We start from the raw sequence: 15822 nt of genomic DNA, 5'->3' as shown, positions 1-15822 counted from the left end.
TCACAGGAGTTTTGTCTTTCATTTTTGTCTGCTTTTTTATTTACTAATTATAAAAGTTCTGGTCTAGATTTATGAAACTTAATGTTAATCATCTGTATGTATTCCTTTATAGATGCTGGAGGAAGTATTTCACATAACATGTTTTATAAAACTAACCATTTAAACAAAGATATATTTACACTGGGTTGCCCTCCTTTTCATTAGATCATAATAAATTTTTCCTCTTTGGGCTAATTATGGACTACTTATATGAGAAGAGAGCCTATGACATTTTACACTAGCTAAAATGTGAAGATTAGAGGTAGTTACTCTTATCATTCTTTTCAAATATAGCTGGTCAGATAGTCACCCAATTTATTCAAGAAAGTAGATCAAAGACAAAAAGCAACATAGTTTTCTAAGAATTCACTAGGATTTAAGGAATCAGCTCTCGCACTGCCTATCTTTGCAGTTTTGAAAAAGAAATTGCTTAATTGAGAAGAAATGTTCTAAAGCCTTTAATGTAGTAGAATTAAGATGATGAGATGATAGGAGTAAATTAATTGGCTATTCAAGAGGTAAGAATAATAAATTAAAGTATTTATGTTCCTGACTAGTATGAAAATGTACTCATCAGAGAATTTGGAGCAAAATACATGTAAACTTAAAAGAGTAAATGATAAATGTCTAAATGCCGTAGCTCAGGATTATATGTACCTTTGAAAATACACTAATAAAGATTATTGTTCAAATACTGCCTCGTTATATTCCATTTAAAAAAAAATAAAATGGTGTGGGGTGCTTGGGTGGGTCAGTTGTCTGTGCTGACAGCATGAAGCTTGCTTGGGATTCTCTCTCTCCCCTCTCTCTTTGCCCCTCCCCTAGTCACTCATACACTTTCTTTCTCTCTCTCAAAATAAGTAAGTAAACATTAAAAAAAATTTAAAAAATAAAAATAAGATGGTGTTTCCAAAATAGATTTGAGTTATTACTCTAAAGGCGTTTTCATGTTTAAGAACATATATAATGTCGGGGTGCTTGGTTGGCTCAATAGGTTGAGTGACCTACTCTTGATTTCGGTTCAGGTCATGATCCCAGGGTCATGGGGTTGAGCCCCACATCAGACTCCACATTGAGTGTGGAGCCTGCTTACGATTCTCTCTCTTTCCTCCTCTGCCTCTCTCGCCTGCTCGTGTGCTCTCTCTCTCTCTCTCTAAAATAATAAAAAAAGGAAGAACGTTATATGTTTCTTCATCTAATATTCACTTATATTTTTCTAGTATTTTCATGGTTTCCTTTTAAAAGTATAGATTTAAAATCTATTTATAATGCACTTGGTGTAAGGTATGAAATAAGAATCTAATTTATTTCTTTTCTTAATGGTTAGTTGTACCTGCATTGTGTATTGAATAACCAACGCATTCCTTTCCCACTAATTTGAAACCCCACATTAAATTGTATGCTGCATGATCTTTTTCCTTTTGGAATATAATTCCACGATAGTAGGAACCTTGGTGATCTTGTTCACTGCCTTATCTCCAGCATTTACAATAGTGTTTAGTGTATTTGTGTTCAACAGATTTGTTGTATGGATGAATAAATCATTGAATAAATTAGTGTATTAAATTCTTATCCCTTGGGTCTGGACTTTATATTTTGTTACAGAATATATAGGTGAACATTCATACAATCTTCTGTTAAGTAAAAACTTTCTTAGTAAAACCCCAGAGCAGAAATCATACAAAAGGATTGATAGATTGTATGATTAAAAAAAAAAACAAAAACACAAAACACTTCTGTGTGAAAAAAAAGTATAACGAAAGCCAAAAGATAAATTGTCTTTCTGAATTAGTAAGAAGAGTTAATCTTTGTAATATAGGAAGGGACTAAAGGCATGAAAAAAAACTATTCATGAAAGAAGAAATACAAAAAGTAATAACACATAATCAAAGAAAGTGAGTTAAAACAGAAATACTATTTTTTACCTAGCATATTAACAAAGAATCAAAGAGTGATTAATCCCTGTAATGTTGAGGATATGAGGAAGCACACACACACACACACACACACACACACACACCACACACAGTCTTTGATGTAGTTATTCTGTCTCTAGGAATTTATCCTAAAGGTGTCCTATATAAAAGAACAAATATATTTGTACAATGATGTTTATCACATTTGTGTTCATATTAGGGATTAAAAGCAAGAAGTCCTTCAATTCAGGAATAAGGCATAGGTGAAATAAGTTATAGTACACTCATAGTAGGAAATAATAAGTAGTCATTAACAAAATGATGAAATTTCTCATCTAATTGAATTGGCAATGGCTCATAAAATATTGTGTGACTAAATCAGATTACAAATCAATATGGACAATATAATCCACTTTTTGAAGAAAATGATTTTAGGTGTATGTGTTCAAAAAACTAAGGAAAATTAACACTAAAACATTAACAGGGCTTATTCCTGGGTGATGGAAGATAATCCAACTTTTTCAAAGTTTCTGTGCCAGATTAACAGTTGGAAAGTTTAAGTTTTGCTCTTGATCAATAGATAAGAATGTGATGATCACGTTCCATTTTCATTTAGCCTCTTGAAGTTTTAAAATTTATTAAAATCCAAACCAATGCATTTCATTGATAAAATCTTAAATTTTAAAGTTAACCAATTATATATTTAGGCTAAGTCCTTTATGAACTAAAATAAATTTTTAATTAATTAAATCACATTAATGAGACTTTGTACCCAGTTTTAGTCAAAGTAGAGCATTTCTTCCAATGCCTGGTACAGATACGAAACACACAAAGGGCTGGGAAAATGTTTTTTGCAAGAATAGACCATAGTCACTAGTCAGAAAAGGATTCTTTTTGTCCCCTGCTGTCCAAAGGAGTAAAAGATGGCTTAGTTCTTCTTCGAAAAGAGGGAAACAATGGAACCACGATCAATTATTCTTGAGTAAGTCATTTGTGAGTGTGCATATGTCATTTAGAAGATCCTAATAATGCTGTGTGTCAGGTACAGGGCTGGCCTCACAGCACATGCCATTTAACAGCCACGGGAAGCCTAGGAAGCACATGTTCCCGTTCCTGTTTCACCAGAAGAAACTGAGCGTCACTCTCTCGTAGATGAGCATTTTAAGTAGGACAGGCATCTGCATTCAAAACAAGCACTCCTGGATGGTTTTGGTGTAGTTTTCCTGGATCCTACTCTTGAAACACTGCCCTATACCATGCACACACATGTTCGCATCCACCTTCTTGGGCATTCACATTTCTTGTATAGAAAAAGCTTTCGTTGGATATGAGTAAATAACACCATTTCCTTTGTTTAGCTTTTGTTTTGAGTTTTGATTTAGCTATACCTGTGCTTGTATGTTATGAAATCATAACCTTTTCCATGTGCATAGTCTCACAAATTACTATAAAATATAAATTTGCACTTATTTGGCAGGTTTGGTACACATGTACACATATATCTATATCTACGTATGATATAAGCACTGACGAAAAAACCCCGAGTGTTTATTGATCTGCCTTACGTATATGTTGATACTAAATCTCTATGTCATAGTTATCATGACTCTACCACTGAAGAAGTTCAGAGTGGCTAAATAATTAAAGGTCATTCAGCTTATATGTGATGGCGCCCGCTGGAATCAAACAGTCTGTCTGCCTCCAAAATTTATCTGCTTTCCAGTACAGCAGGAGATTTTACTGTGCTTTGCTCTGAGAGTAACTTGACTTTTGTGCCCCCTGCTGTTCATTGTCTGTAACTCATTTGTGGAAAGAAAACTGAAAAATGTTTGCCCTCAGTATGTATTTCACAAAGAATAGAATACTTTTGTTTAAAAAATACTTTTATGAATTCGATATTATATCCAGCTTTATTTAAGAGCATTTTATGTAACAAAATATTACATGTATTTATTTTCTTTATAATATCATAAGACTAGCTAGGAATATCACCTACTAACTATGAGGAAATTGACAATTTTAATGTAACTTCTTTTAATATTGATAGCAATATTAAAATGATTGTTAAATAGCACAAGATGCTAAAAAGGGATTTGTGAGGGTTTTTAATTTTTAAAATCCATGTTACATGCTTTGTTCCAAATATAAATAAATACTAAGGTTCTTTATATTTTGATAAATACACATATATTTGACTTGAGGTGGAATACTATGTGAAAAGCAGAAAATAAGAAGCCTATATTCTTTTGGGACTGGCCCACAGACTAAGGGATCAGATAAAGCTACAGGTCTAAGAGGTGAGTACGGTTTGTAATTTGCAGGTGAGAATCTTTGATCTACCACAGAAGTAGCCTTTTGAGTTTTGGCTGTGTAACTAAGTTCATCTAAGGTAACTTGCTAAATCTGGGAAGTGGTCACTCACATTTCTCTCCAAAAATTAAAAAAAAAATTTTTAACGTTTATTTATTTTTGAGACAGAGAGAGACAGAGCATGAACGGGGGAGGGTCAGAGAGAGGGAGACACAGAATCCAAAACAGGCTCCAGGCTCTGAGCTGTCAGCACAGAGCCCGACGCAGGGCTCGAACCCACGGACTGTGAGATCATGACCTGAGCCAAAGTCGGCCGCTTAACCGACTGAGCCACCCAGGTGCCCCTCCACAAATTTTTTAAATACCTACCCTGAGTGGCTTCTGCATATGTGTCAGTGCTAGTGGTTGGCTACAGAGCTTCTGAAAGTTCCCAATGTTCAAATCAATTTATCTGAAAAACCGTGATGCAGAGCCTGACATTTCTACATCAGCTATACCTTCGGCTTAAGATATTGGACATTTAAACGTGGAAAAAATGTGTTACATTTTTATTGGTTTTTAAGCTTTTAGGAAGAGTAAGCTTGGGATACGTGTAGAGAATTCCTTAGCTCATACAATGCTTTACTTTTTTCCTGGCTTTTTCCTGAACACCTGCCTTACTCCTTCCTCTAAAAGATCCTCTCTACCTACCATCTGCCATCTGTAAATCTCCTTTCCCTCTCCCATAATCAATGTAGACTTCGGTACCTGGTTTTCATTCTTACCATATGCCCTTGATTTAAGCGTCAATGTGAATGGTAATGCTCTGGTTTGGACTCAGTTCTGATTCCCTCGAGTCTAATGACCTTTACCTCTGCTCCACTTCTGCTATTCACCTCTAGCTGTACAGTGTGCTCATACTTAGAACCACTCCATCTCTAAAGTCTTACACTCAGATGTCCACTCTCTGGACATATACCTCTTCTATTCTTATAAATTTCTCACTCTCTTGGTACCACTATTCATGAATACCACTTTCAACACTTCCAGTTTCTTATTCTTCCACTCCATCGTCTTGTCTATATTTACCAATGAATCCCACAACCACACAGATTAATACCGCTACAGGTTTTTAGTTTTCACCTTCAGCTACTCCTCAGCCTTGTGTACTTGTCTCCGGCTCTCTGTGTAAATTTCCCACAGATACTATTTGCAAACTTCAAAGTCCTATAGCCCCTTATCATACTTTCCACAGGAGACCCCCCTTCCTCTCATAGCAGATGATTTATCGTAACTGTTCTTTCCTTTGTCCCCGCCCTCCACCTACCCTCTAGATCCATCCCATTCCCTCTTTCCTCCTCAGGGAACTCACAATATTTTGTCATTATTTCCATCCATCTAGCTGCCCACATCAATAACTGGCCTCAGCATTTTCACTTCTCATTCTCCTACCCTTTACAGTCCATCCGGTTTCCTTTGTTCTCTCAAATACATGCACTTCTCTTTCTTCGTGCCCCTACCTACCTTACTTGTGGCTCTCATCAGCAGGGCCTGGGGGGCCGTAAACGTCTATGCATTGATCTCTCTGCTGCCGTTCTTGGTTTGCCTGCTACCTGTCCCTCTCCTGGACCCGTTTTAAACAGTTTCTTGGGTGATTCTTTTCCAAACACACATACAATCTTGTCGTGTCTAAAGTCCTTCATGTCTAAGTCCTTCAATGTCTCTCTGTACCCTTTAGGAGACAAAAGACCATACTTCTGTAGCCTAATACTGAACCACTGACTCAAGTAGCGTCTCCTATTTTGTGTTTCTGCAGTACTGAATTACTAGTGTTTTTTGTATTCACTGTTGTTCCATCTCTGTATGCCTTTGGACACGTCCTTCTGGCGGCATGGCATATCCCTAAGTTGGTAAACTCCTTTTTATCCTTGGAAATCCTGCTCAGGCATTACCGCCTCTAGGAACTCTTCATGGTCCCTCTTCCTCCTGTCATCCCCAGATAGAATTATTTCCTTGTACAACTTCTGTGCTAACTATACACTTCTAACTACTGCATATACCACCCTCTCTATTTTACTTATTAGTTTACAGGTACCCTTAAGACTATCTTTCTCATCTTGCCGATTGTTCCTCGGTCATACTGAGTCTTATCTCACTTTGTCTTCGTATCCTCAGCGACTGGCGTCTAACAGCCATAGGTCTTCAAAACGTTTTTGGTGGTGGTGGTGTTTTCCTGAGCTGAGATGAATAGAACCAAGTCTCTATGGTTTTTCATGTATTGCTGTCATGATGATGTGTGTGTGCGTCTGTGTGTATATGTATCCGTAAAATGCTTTGTAAATGTGGAAGAAGTGAATGAGAGGCAGACTACTGGTAGGAGGCTAGTAAGGAGATCATTTCGTAAACACTCCATGATTGCTGCCCTATTCAGCTTTTCCCAACTCTCTAGGCTAATAAGTAGTACCACGCAGGCACACACGTACACACTGGGAGTGCCTTTATCTTCACAATTAGCTTATTGAATTAGAATTGTGTTTGTGAATCTGCAACCTCGCCAGACGGTACATTTCATGAAAGCAGGTAACCGGTTTGTGTGTGTGTTATTGATGCTCATATAGGGTTTTATTCACTTAAAAGGAAGGTACTGTGAATAAGAGATGAAATGTAATGGCAACAAAAACCTCTACTTACGATTAATAAAAGGCATTTAATTGTGAGCTATGATCTTTCTAATTGGGATTCCTATTTCCACTCTTGTTTTCCCTCAATCCGCTCTCCAAACCTTTTTTTTTTTTTAAACCAAAGTGAATGTTTACTTAGAATGAGAGAAGCAATGCAATGACAACCAGTTACAAATTTTAAAAAGCTGACTGACAAATGCCAGGCATTAAAAAAATCCTTAAAAATATTTAACTGCCTGAACCACCCCTCTACTTAACCTATATTTTTAACTTCGAAGTATTTTTTTAAAGTTGATTTGAGAGAGAGAGACAGAGACAGAGAGAGAGAAAGCAGTAGAGGGGTAAAGAGAGAAGGAGAGAGAGAATGTTAAGCAGGCCTGACTCCAGGCTCAACCCCAAGAACCGTGAGATCATGACCTGAGCTGAAATTAAGATCTGGACGCTCAATGGACTGAACCACCCAGGCGCCTAACTTTTATGTATTTTGATTGACTCTTCCTTTGAAAATTTTGTAACACATTTTCTTTGTGAAAGTAAATAGTTTGGTAATATCTTCAGCATAGTTGATCAAAATTTATTTTTTATTATTGAAAATTTAGAGAAGTTGATTTCAATCATAACTTATTTAGCAATAATGTCAGTTTTTAGTAGTGCTAATTTTGGGGAAACCTGTGGAGTTCCTTATGTGAGCTTAGTGATTTCAGAACATTTCAAGTTTTTCTTGATCAGTGTGATTAACCTTAAATATTCTTGAAATTACTCACTAACCTGTTGCCAAGCTGTTGTCATAGAAGGGTATTATCAGTTCTAGATTATCCTTATAGATGCCAGTATCTCTACTCAAATCAACAAGAAATTTTTTCAAGTTTAACGTTTCAGTGTATTTATAGGATTCATTCTCCTTCAATTAACAAAAAAATTTGGAGTCTATTACTTCTATTTAAAATGTGTCTCAGGGCACCTGGGTGGCTCAGTGCCTCTTGATTTCAGCCCAGGTCAGGATCCCAGCATCATGGGATGGAGCCCTGCATCGTGCTCCACACTTAATGTGGAGCCTGCTTCGGATTCCTCTCTCCCTTTGCCCTTTCCCCCGCTCTCACACTGTCTCGCTGTCGTGCTGTTTTTGGTTTGATCAAAAAAAATTTTTTTTTCTTCTGGTTCACTTTTTTGTCACAATAATTTCTATTGATTTCATATAGTAATATATACAAACTAATTTTATTGTGTGATATATATAAATGTATATGTTATATTGTTAAATATATTCTTGAAGAAAACTTCTGTTTTGACTACAGATGAGAACTGAATCCTACACTTATAATTTTCTACATCTGGGGGTTGGAAAGATTTGATTCCATTGTCCACAGACTACTGGTGCTCCGTGCCTCTGACCCTGCACTTTTTAGGTTCTGATGCCAGGTAAGTTGTCTCAGTAGGGGTAGGAGTATTCCTGGAAGCTATTTCTACATCCAAATAGCAATAACTTGGGGGCGCCTGGGTGGCTCAGTCAGTTGAGCATCAGACTTCGCTCAGGTCATGCCACGATCTCACGGTTTGTGGGTTTGAGCCACAAATTGGGCTCACTGCTGTCAGCCTGTCAGTGTGGAACCTGCTTTGGATCTTCTGTCCCCCTTTCTCTGCCCCTCTCCTGCTAGAACTCTGTCTCTAAAACATTTAAATAGCAAAATCTTAACATTGCATGAAAGTGCTTCTGAAACCATACCTTTTTAAAAATGGTAAATCCTATCACATTAGTGCCCCACAGGAACCCTTCAATGTTTCCCATTGCTCTTATAATAAAATTAAACCTCCCTACTGGAACCTACAAAACCTTGTATGCTTTTGGCTTTTCCCATCTCTCCAAACTCATCTTCAAGATTCTCTTCTTGCTTTTTCTCTTGTCCAGCCATACTGATTTCATATCAGTTTCTGAACTTTGCCAAATTTTGTTTTTCTTGCCCCAGGGCACTAATATCTGAATTCTGCTAACCTAGACACTTTTTTTCCTAGTCTTCTTCATCAGCTTTAACGTGTACCTAGATGATCCCTTTTCAGAGAGGCATTCCTTCTTACCCTATTCTAGACAAGATTTATTTTGCCTTTACACAACCTCCTTTGGATGTTACTTGTCTTTTGAGTTCTCTAAATACTTCTTCCAGAATTCATGAATTTTCTCAATCAACCTCCCTTTCCTAATATTCCATTATTGTCCATTAAATGCCTATGACATATGTGTGTGTATATATATAGGCATATGTATGTATGGCTATATATTTTCTGTATTTCTAAAATAGCTGTTTGGATACCTCAACTTAAATATCCCATTATAATATATTTATGAGTCCCACTCTGAATTGATCATTTCCCTCCCCAAATCTGTTCAGCCTCTCGCATTCCCTACCTTATGTTACCACCACCTATTCACTTGTTTGCCCAAGTCAGAAACTCACGAGTTACCTAGATTCCCTCATTCACCCTTCCGTCCAATCTGTCACTAAATGCTGATTTCACTTCAGCAACATCTCTCAGATCTTCGCTACTTCTAGGACATAATTTCTTACCGGAGTCATTGCAAATGCCTCCCAGGAAGCCTCCTCGTGGGCCTATTTAACCCTGCTGTATCCCCCTGCCCTCAAAATCTGCCCTCCATAACGGCTGTCAGAATGATCTTGCAAAATACTCAAAAGGACAGACTAAGAAAGAGTTAAGACCTAATTCATGTCCTCTTCTGTTTCATTTCCCCACTATCCGTTCCCAACCCCAGGTACCCCACACTGGACACTTTGCCTTGGGCACTTCCTCCCCTCCTTTCCTGCCTTCTTTCCTCGGGCCAAATGCAACACACCAGGGGCCCAGCTCTGAAAACCGCTCCGACGCCCTAGCCCCGAGTCAGGTACTGCGCTCCCAGCCTAAATCTGCTCCTCCGGCACAGTACTTAGCACGCCCCCCACACCCCCCAAGTGCCAGCTAGCGCAGGCGCCCGCCGGGTTGTGAGCCCGGGGACGACCAAACTACCCCGTTCCCCCCGGCAGCCGCCCCACGCCTCCTGTCTCCTGCCAGCACCCAGAGGGGCGAATGAAATGAAAGAATAAAGGTGAAGACTGAAAACAAAAGATTCGGATGGAGGTGCTTCAACCATTCTTGGTCTTTGGGGACGGCAGTCTGAGTGAGATTAAGGTAACCGTTGCTGGCAGCTCGAATCCTAGCAGGACTCGGCGGGGAGAGCGGCCCGCGCCGTCGGGGCCGGCCGGCAGCTCTGACGCGGGAGGCCTCGCTCACAGAGGCGGCCTCGCTCACAGTCGCTGCCTGGAGCCCGACGCCCGCCCGGCGCAGGCGGCTCGCCTCGCGTCTCCCCGTCTCCGGCGAGCAGGGCGCCGACTGGGGTCCCGGAGGCTGTTCATGCGGGCGCGCCCCGTCCAGGGCGAGCCTGCCAGCACCTCGGAGAGGCCACCCCCCGGCCTCCTCCGTACTGCGCGAGGGCAGCCAGAAGCCCCGCTCGCCCAGCACGCCCGGGGAGGCGCGCGCGCTGCCGGCTTAACGGTTCTGGCCCCGCGCGGCCGAGCTCCGGACCCGGCACCGCAGGCCCCGCCCCCGCCCCCGCCCCCTGTCCGCCTCGCGCCCCTCGGAGTCGCAGTCGGCCCCGCCTCCGCTGCCGCCGCCCCCGGCCTCGAGCGGACGCGCGGCGGGAGCCGTTCCCCGACGGGCAGCGGGGCGCTGGGCCGCCGCGTTTGGGTTGAGCGCGGCGACGCTGCTGCCCCGAAATCCTCCCCGATCTTGAGGCGGTAGGTGGCTGGGGAGGATGAACCGATCTGGGGGGTGGGGGGCAGAAGTCGGGCCCGGGGTGTGAGGAGGCGGTGGGCGCCCTCTCGGAGCTCGGACCCCGGGAGAGTTGTGAGGGAGGGGATCCCCGGGGTCGGGGGGGGGACAAATCCCGGCAAGGCTCCCCAGGGCCCCCGAGGTGGGTGGTAGAGTGCTAAGGGGGCGAGCCCGTTGGGAGGAAAGGGTGGTGGCTGTTGTGGGAACACCTGGCGAAGGGCGAGGGGCCAGGGGCCGAGGGAGAGTTACACTGCTGAGGGCATAATTAAAACAAAAAACAAAAACGCCAGAAAAAAGTAAGTACATAGCGCCCTCTGTCCCAGGACCTGGTCCTTGGTGGTGCGATGGTTTGAAGACTTTGTCCCCCATACCCTGGCACCATCACTACTAATTTGAGGCAAATTTCAACAGTAAATCAATAATTAATTAGATTAAATTACAGACAATAAAAAAGAAAGCCCAATAGGAAAAAGAGAGCCAAGAAACATATGTACGGTTAATTCGCAGAATCAAATGGTTCGTGAAAGTAACTGAAGGTATTTCGCAGAAGTTGTAAGTCAAGATACACCATTAAAAAAACCTGAGATATAATTGACATCTAACGGTTTCAGGTTGACGACATAATGATTCAATATTTGTATCAAGAGGTTTTAATTACTGATATTTTAGGCAAAGTTAAAGAAAAGGACAGTTACATCAGTTATGACCACAAGTGCACATTATCTGGACAGTTTTTATCCTACCTAAGTGTTAAATTTTGTTTGTATTGCAAGGTACATCACAGACCAAAAAGTTTTTTTTTTGGTAAGTTTTAAAGAGAAGGTATGAAATGGAAAGTATTTTATGGAACGCTCTCACAACTTTTTGATAGTTTAAATTTTTCTCTCATGTGGCAGCCTGATTTGTGGAATATAAAATATCTTTTATCACCTAAGTCGTAATCGGTTTATGTCTTAACTCCCCTGTATTTCCTTTATATTATTTTCATCTATCAGTTTATCATTCTGTGCTGTTTACTTGCAAAGAGCATTTGGTTTCAAGGAATCCTAACTTAGTATAATAGTATTTTGAAGTTGGAAATTGAGATTAAATCCTGTCTGATTATCACATGGGACATATACATGAGGTAGATGAAGGCATGGTCTTTCCACTTCTCAGATTATTTAATTTTATATGATTGTATTTCTTTTTGTTTTAATTCCAGTGTTTTGTTTTAATTCCAGTTAACACAGTGTTATGTTAGTTTCAGGTGTATAACAGTGATTCAGCAATTCCATGTATTACTCATTAAGATAAGTGACTCTTAATCCCATTCACCTATTTCCCTCATGCCCCTGCTTCACCTTCCCTCTGGGAACCATTTGTTTGTTCTCTATTCTTAAGGGTGTAGGGTTTTTTTTTTTAATCTCTTTTTTTTTCTTTGTTCGTTTATTTTGTTTCTTAAATTCCACAAGAGTGAAATTTTGTATTTTGTGTTTTTCTGACTGGCATATTTCGCTTAGCATTATACTCTAGATCCATTCGTGTTGTTGCAAGTGGGGGGGGATTTCAGTCTTTTTTATGGCTGAGTAATATTCCATTGTGTGTATATGTGTATATATAAGTGTGTGTGTGTGTGTGTGTGTGTGTGTGTATATATATCACATATTCTTTATCCATTCATCTGTATGATCTTATTAATTGCAGCAGAATCATCAGCATTTTCTAAAGAAATAGAGAATTTAAATTGGAAATTATTAGTATCCAGCTTCTAAATACAGTACATAGTATTTTTCTTAAGTTGTGACCCGTGGTAAGTTTGGCATTGTTATAGTATGTCTACAGAATGAGGAAAGCACAGTAATCGTGTAATTTATTTAGTATTCTAAGAAAAATTATAAATTGAGGCAATGGAAATTATTTATATATGTTAGTTTATTCAGCAAGTCTATTTATGTATAAATGTTCTAATTCATTTAAAAAAAAACCATATATGCAGTGTCCATATGGAATAGTAGAGAGTCCTATGTCTTTCTTTTACTTACCAAACATGCAAGTTTAGAGACAAGGGCATGAACTTTATAGTTAAATCCTCATTTTTGCCATATATATACTAGGTGATCTTGGGAATCTCTCTTCTTTTTCTGAGCATCAGGTTTTACATCTGTAAGATGACTAATAGTGATTCTCTACAGTATTTAATGTGTGGCTCAAAATGAAATAACATATGTAAAGCATTTAGCATGTAATAGGACCTCAAAAATGGAGTTTTAATAATAAATGAATGGCATACGTTGCATAGTAAGATTATGTCCCAATTGGTCTGGGACATTGGTGGGTCCTTAGGATTTATATTTAGTTTGAATTTTTTTTTTTTTTGAACAGAAAAGGGACCTAAGATATACTTTAGTATTGCTAGATGTAGAATAGCAACTGAAGCTTCCTGAGATGGCAGTTGGATTTTTGAGATGATTTGTTAACTATGTGTAAACTTGAAAAAAAAAAAAAACAACAAAACTATTCAGTAGCTAGTTCTCAGCATGTATTAATAGAATGAAATTTTTGAGACTGGATCAAAATGCTTTTTTAAAAAATATACCACAAAGCTATATATTCATAGTTTAAAAGACAACTCTATGATTGGCCAACTACTTGTTATCCAGTGTTTTAAGTACGATTTTTTTTTGCTTCTGCAAGTGTTGTCCTTTGTAACAGTTGATACCATAAAGGCCTACCCTAGGTAGTATTAGTAGCTTCAAAGGAAACTTTTGGAGCTCTATATTGGGTGAGTGAAGCAGGCATTAGTTTAAGATTGAAGTTATTTTGTATAATATTTTTGTAGTTAAATCTTTATGATTTTTGACCTAAACCGAGAGTTAGGCTTTGGTTTGTGGAGTCCTGTCCTTCATAGATTTCAATCCTGTGATTCAGTTTTTCAATAATAATTACTGTAATAATTAATGTAAATACTTGCCTTTTCCATTAATAACACTGTTTAAGACATGATGCTGTTGTATACTGTGAATTCCAAACTTATTCCCTATAATGTCAGTGTCTCTATACAGACACAGTTTACTTAAAAAATTAAATGCTATATGACATCATCTTTTCTCATTTCCTTAACTGATAGGAATTTATGTATCTGGAGCCTTTGCTATATTTTTCCTACTATAAATTGAAAGGGTGGGCGATACTAAAAGATCTTTTATTTTTTGTTTATATACTTGTGTTGCAAAATCATATAATAGTTCTGTAACTCCCCAACTCTTGAAAATCCCTAGTTTGAATACCGTGGATTTGCATTGCTCAGCAACTGGAAAAAACTTTACAACCTATCAACTCAGTTTCAGCTGAGCAGTGAAAAACAAGAAAGTGTGTGCCAAAGTACTCTATTGTATTCTGATTCATTAGTTTCATATGGGAAACAGGATGGAAAGTTACTACATGCTAGTATTAGGGTCCTAATTAAAATGTCTAGGATAAACATTAAATAACACAACATTAGATTGCTTTTTGGTCCTTATTTAAGATTTTCTTTCCACATAGAAAATGTTCAATAAATATTTGTCTGAAATATTTTTTTGCTACATATGCTTATAAGATTTTTCTTGTTTCTTATTATATCAAAGTTGTATTGCCAAAAAGTACGGACGGCATGAGTTTTGTTTAGAAGGTTGCCAATAGCCATGTTGAAATACCAGTTAAGAGACACATCGCAAAAGCTCCATAGGTATTAATGAGGAATACTAGCTGGCTCTCCAAACTTCAGGAAAAAAGTAACTGTTTTTGCACTTAGTTATCAGTGCTAACTTTGAGAAGTTGTTTATAAATTTATGATTTTAACATTTGAGTAATGTCTAGAGCCATTTTTTTTTTACTTATTGTTTAATTGAAATCCAACTTAGTTAACATACAGTGTAATAATGATTTCAGGAATAGAATTTAGTGATTCATCACTTACATATGACACCCAGTGTTCATCCCAACAAGTGCCTCCTTAATGCCCATCCCCCATTCAGCCCATCCCCCCACCGAACACCCCTCCAGCAACCCTCAGCTTTTAATCTGTATTTAAGAATCTCTTATGGTTTGTCTCCCTGTTTTTTGGTTCCCTTCCCCTTTGTTCATCAGTTTTGTTTCTTAAATTCTACATATGAGTGAAATCATATGATATTTGTCTTTCTCTGATTGACTTACTTTGCTTAGCATAAAATGTCCCGAGGCATTTATAAATAGGTAAAAGTATGTTTTTGGAGCTAACAGGGAGTTATTAACCCTATTATATACTTAGGGAAACAGTCATTTAGGTAATGATCTGCTTAAAATCATATGGTTACATTTGTCTCTAGATAAGCAGATATAAAGTCAGGTGGAATTTTATTTTTAGTTTTGTCTTAATAGGCATCATAATTTGAAAAGCTATATCCTATTCAGGCATCAGAAGGTTTTAGTTATATTTAGAAGGTATTTAAATTTATAGATTTATTTAGTAAAACCAATTATGTTGCAGGTACTATGATACGAAGATAAATAAGATACGGTTTTTTCAGTGTCAGCTAACTCGGTCTAATCAAACACATGAAATAGATGTACTGTGGTACATTTTAGAATAGTTAATAAAATACAGTAGGGGTCAGTGGAAGAGGAAAAATAAATTATTGTTATTTTACTGTCAACTATTTGTTAGGAACTAGAAAGCTTCATGTGAACTATTTTATTTAACGTTATTGTTGAGACATGAGAATATTTTCGAAGCAAGTAACTTGACGTTGGTCTTGAAAAACGAATAGCACTTTGGGAGAAGAGCAGCAGGGAGAGTGAAGGAACTCCGGAATGTATAAGTATATGGTAAAACAAAATAACATTTGTGAATTCAACAATCTGTTAAACACCCACAGTGTTCTAGACACTGTAGTAGACACTGGTGATAGACCTGTGTGATAGAACTGTAATTTAATGGTCAGGTAAAAGATAATTGCGACTAGTGCAGTAAATACCACATTGGAAGAGGGTAGATACAGGGTTGTTTTGTGAGCACATAAGGGTACGAACCTGTTCAGTTCTGGCTGGGTATGGGGTGGAAAATGGTTGGGGAGATTCTT

General features: G+C 38.5%; 1 protein-coding gene across 1 annotated transcript in view; it reads left to right on the top strand.

The window, feature by feature from the left end:
* The first annotated feature begins 10600 nt into the window (after nt 1-10600).
* The window catches only part of CF2H8orf88 (chromosome F2 C8orf88 homolog), a 36480-nt gene continuing 31258 nt past the window's right edge, over nt 10601-15822 (top strand). The window contains exon 1 of the mRNA XM_042924124.1: nt 10601-10707. The gene's annotated coding sequence lies outside the window, so the exon portion shown is untranslated. The remainder of the gene's footprint in view (nt 10708-15822) is intronic.

This window comes from Panthera leo, chromosome F2 (genome assembly GCF_018350215.1).
Source record: "Panthera leo isolate Ple1 chromosome F2, P.leo_Ple1_pat1.1, whole genome shotgun sequence".
In the NCBI taxonomy this organism is placed as follows: domain Eukaryota; kingdom Metazoa; phylum Chordata; class Mammalia; order Carnivora; family Felidae; genus Panthera; species Panthera leo.
The sequence above is the reverse complement of the archived record's forward strand: the minus strand, read 5'-3'. Positions and strand labels throughout refer to the sequence as shown.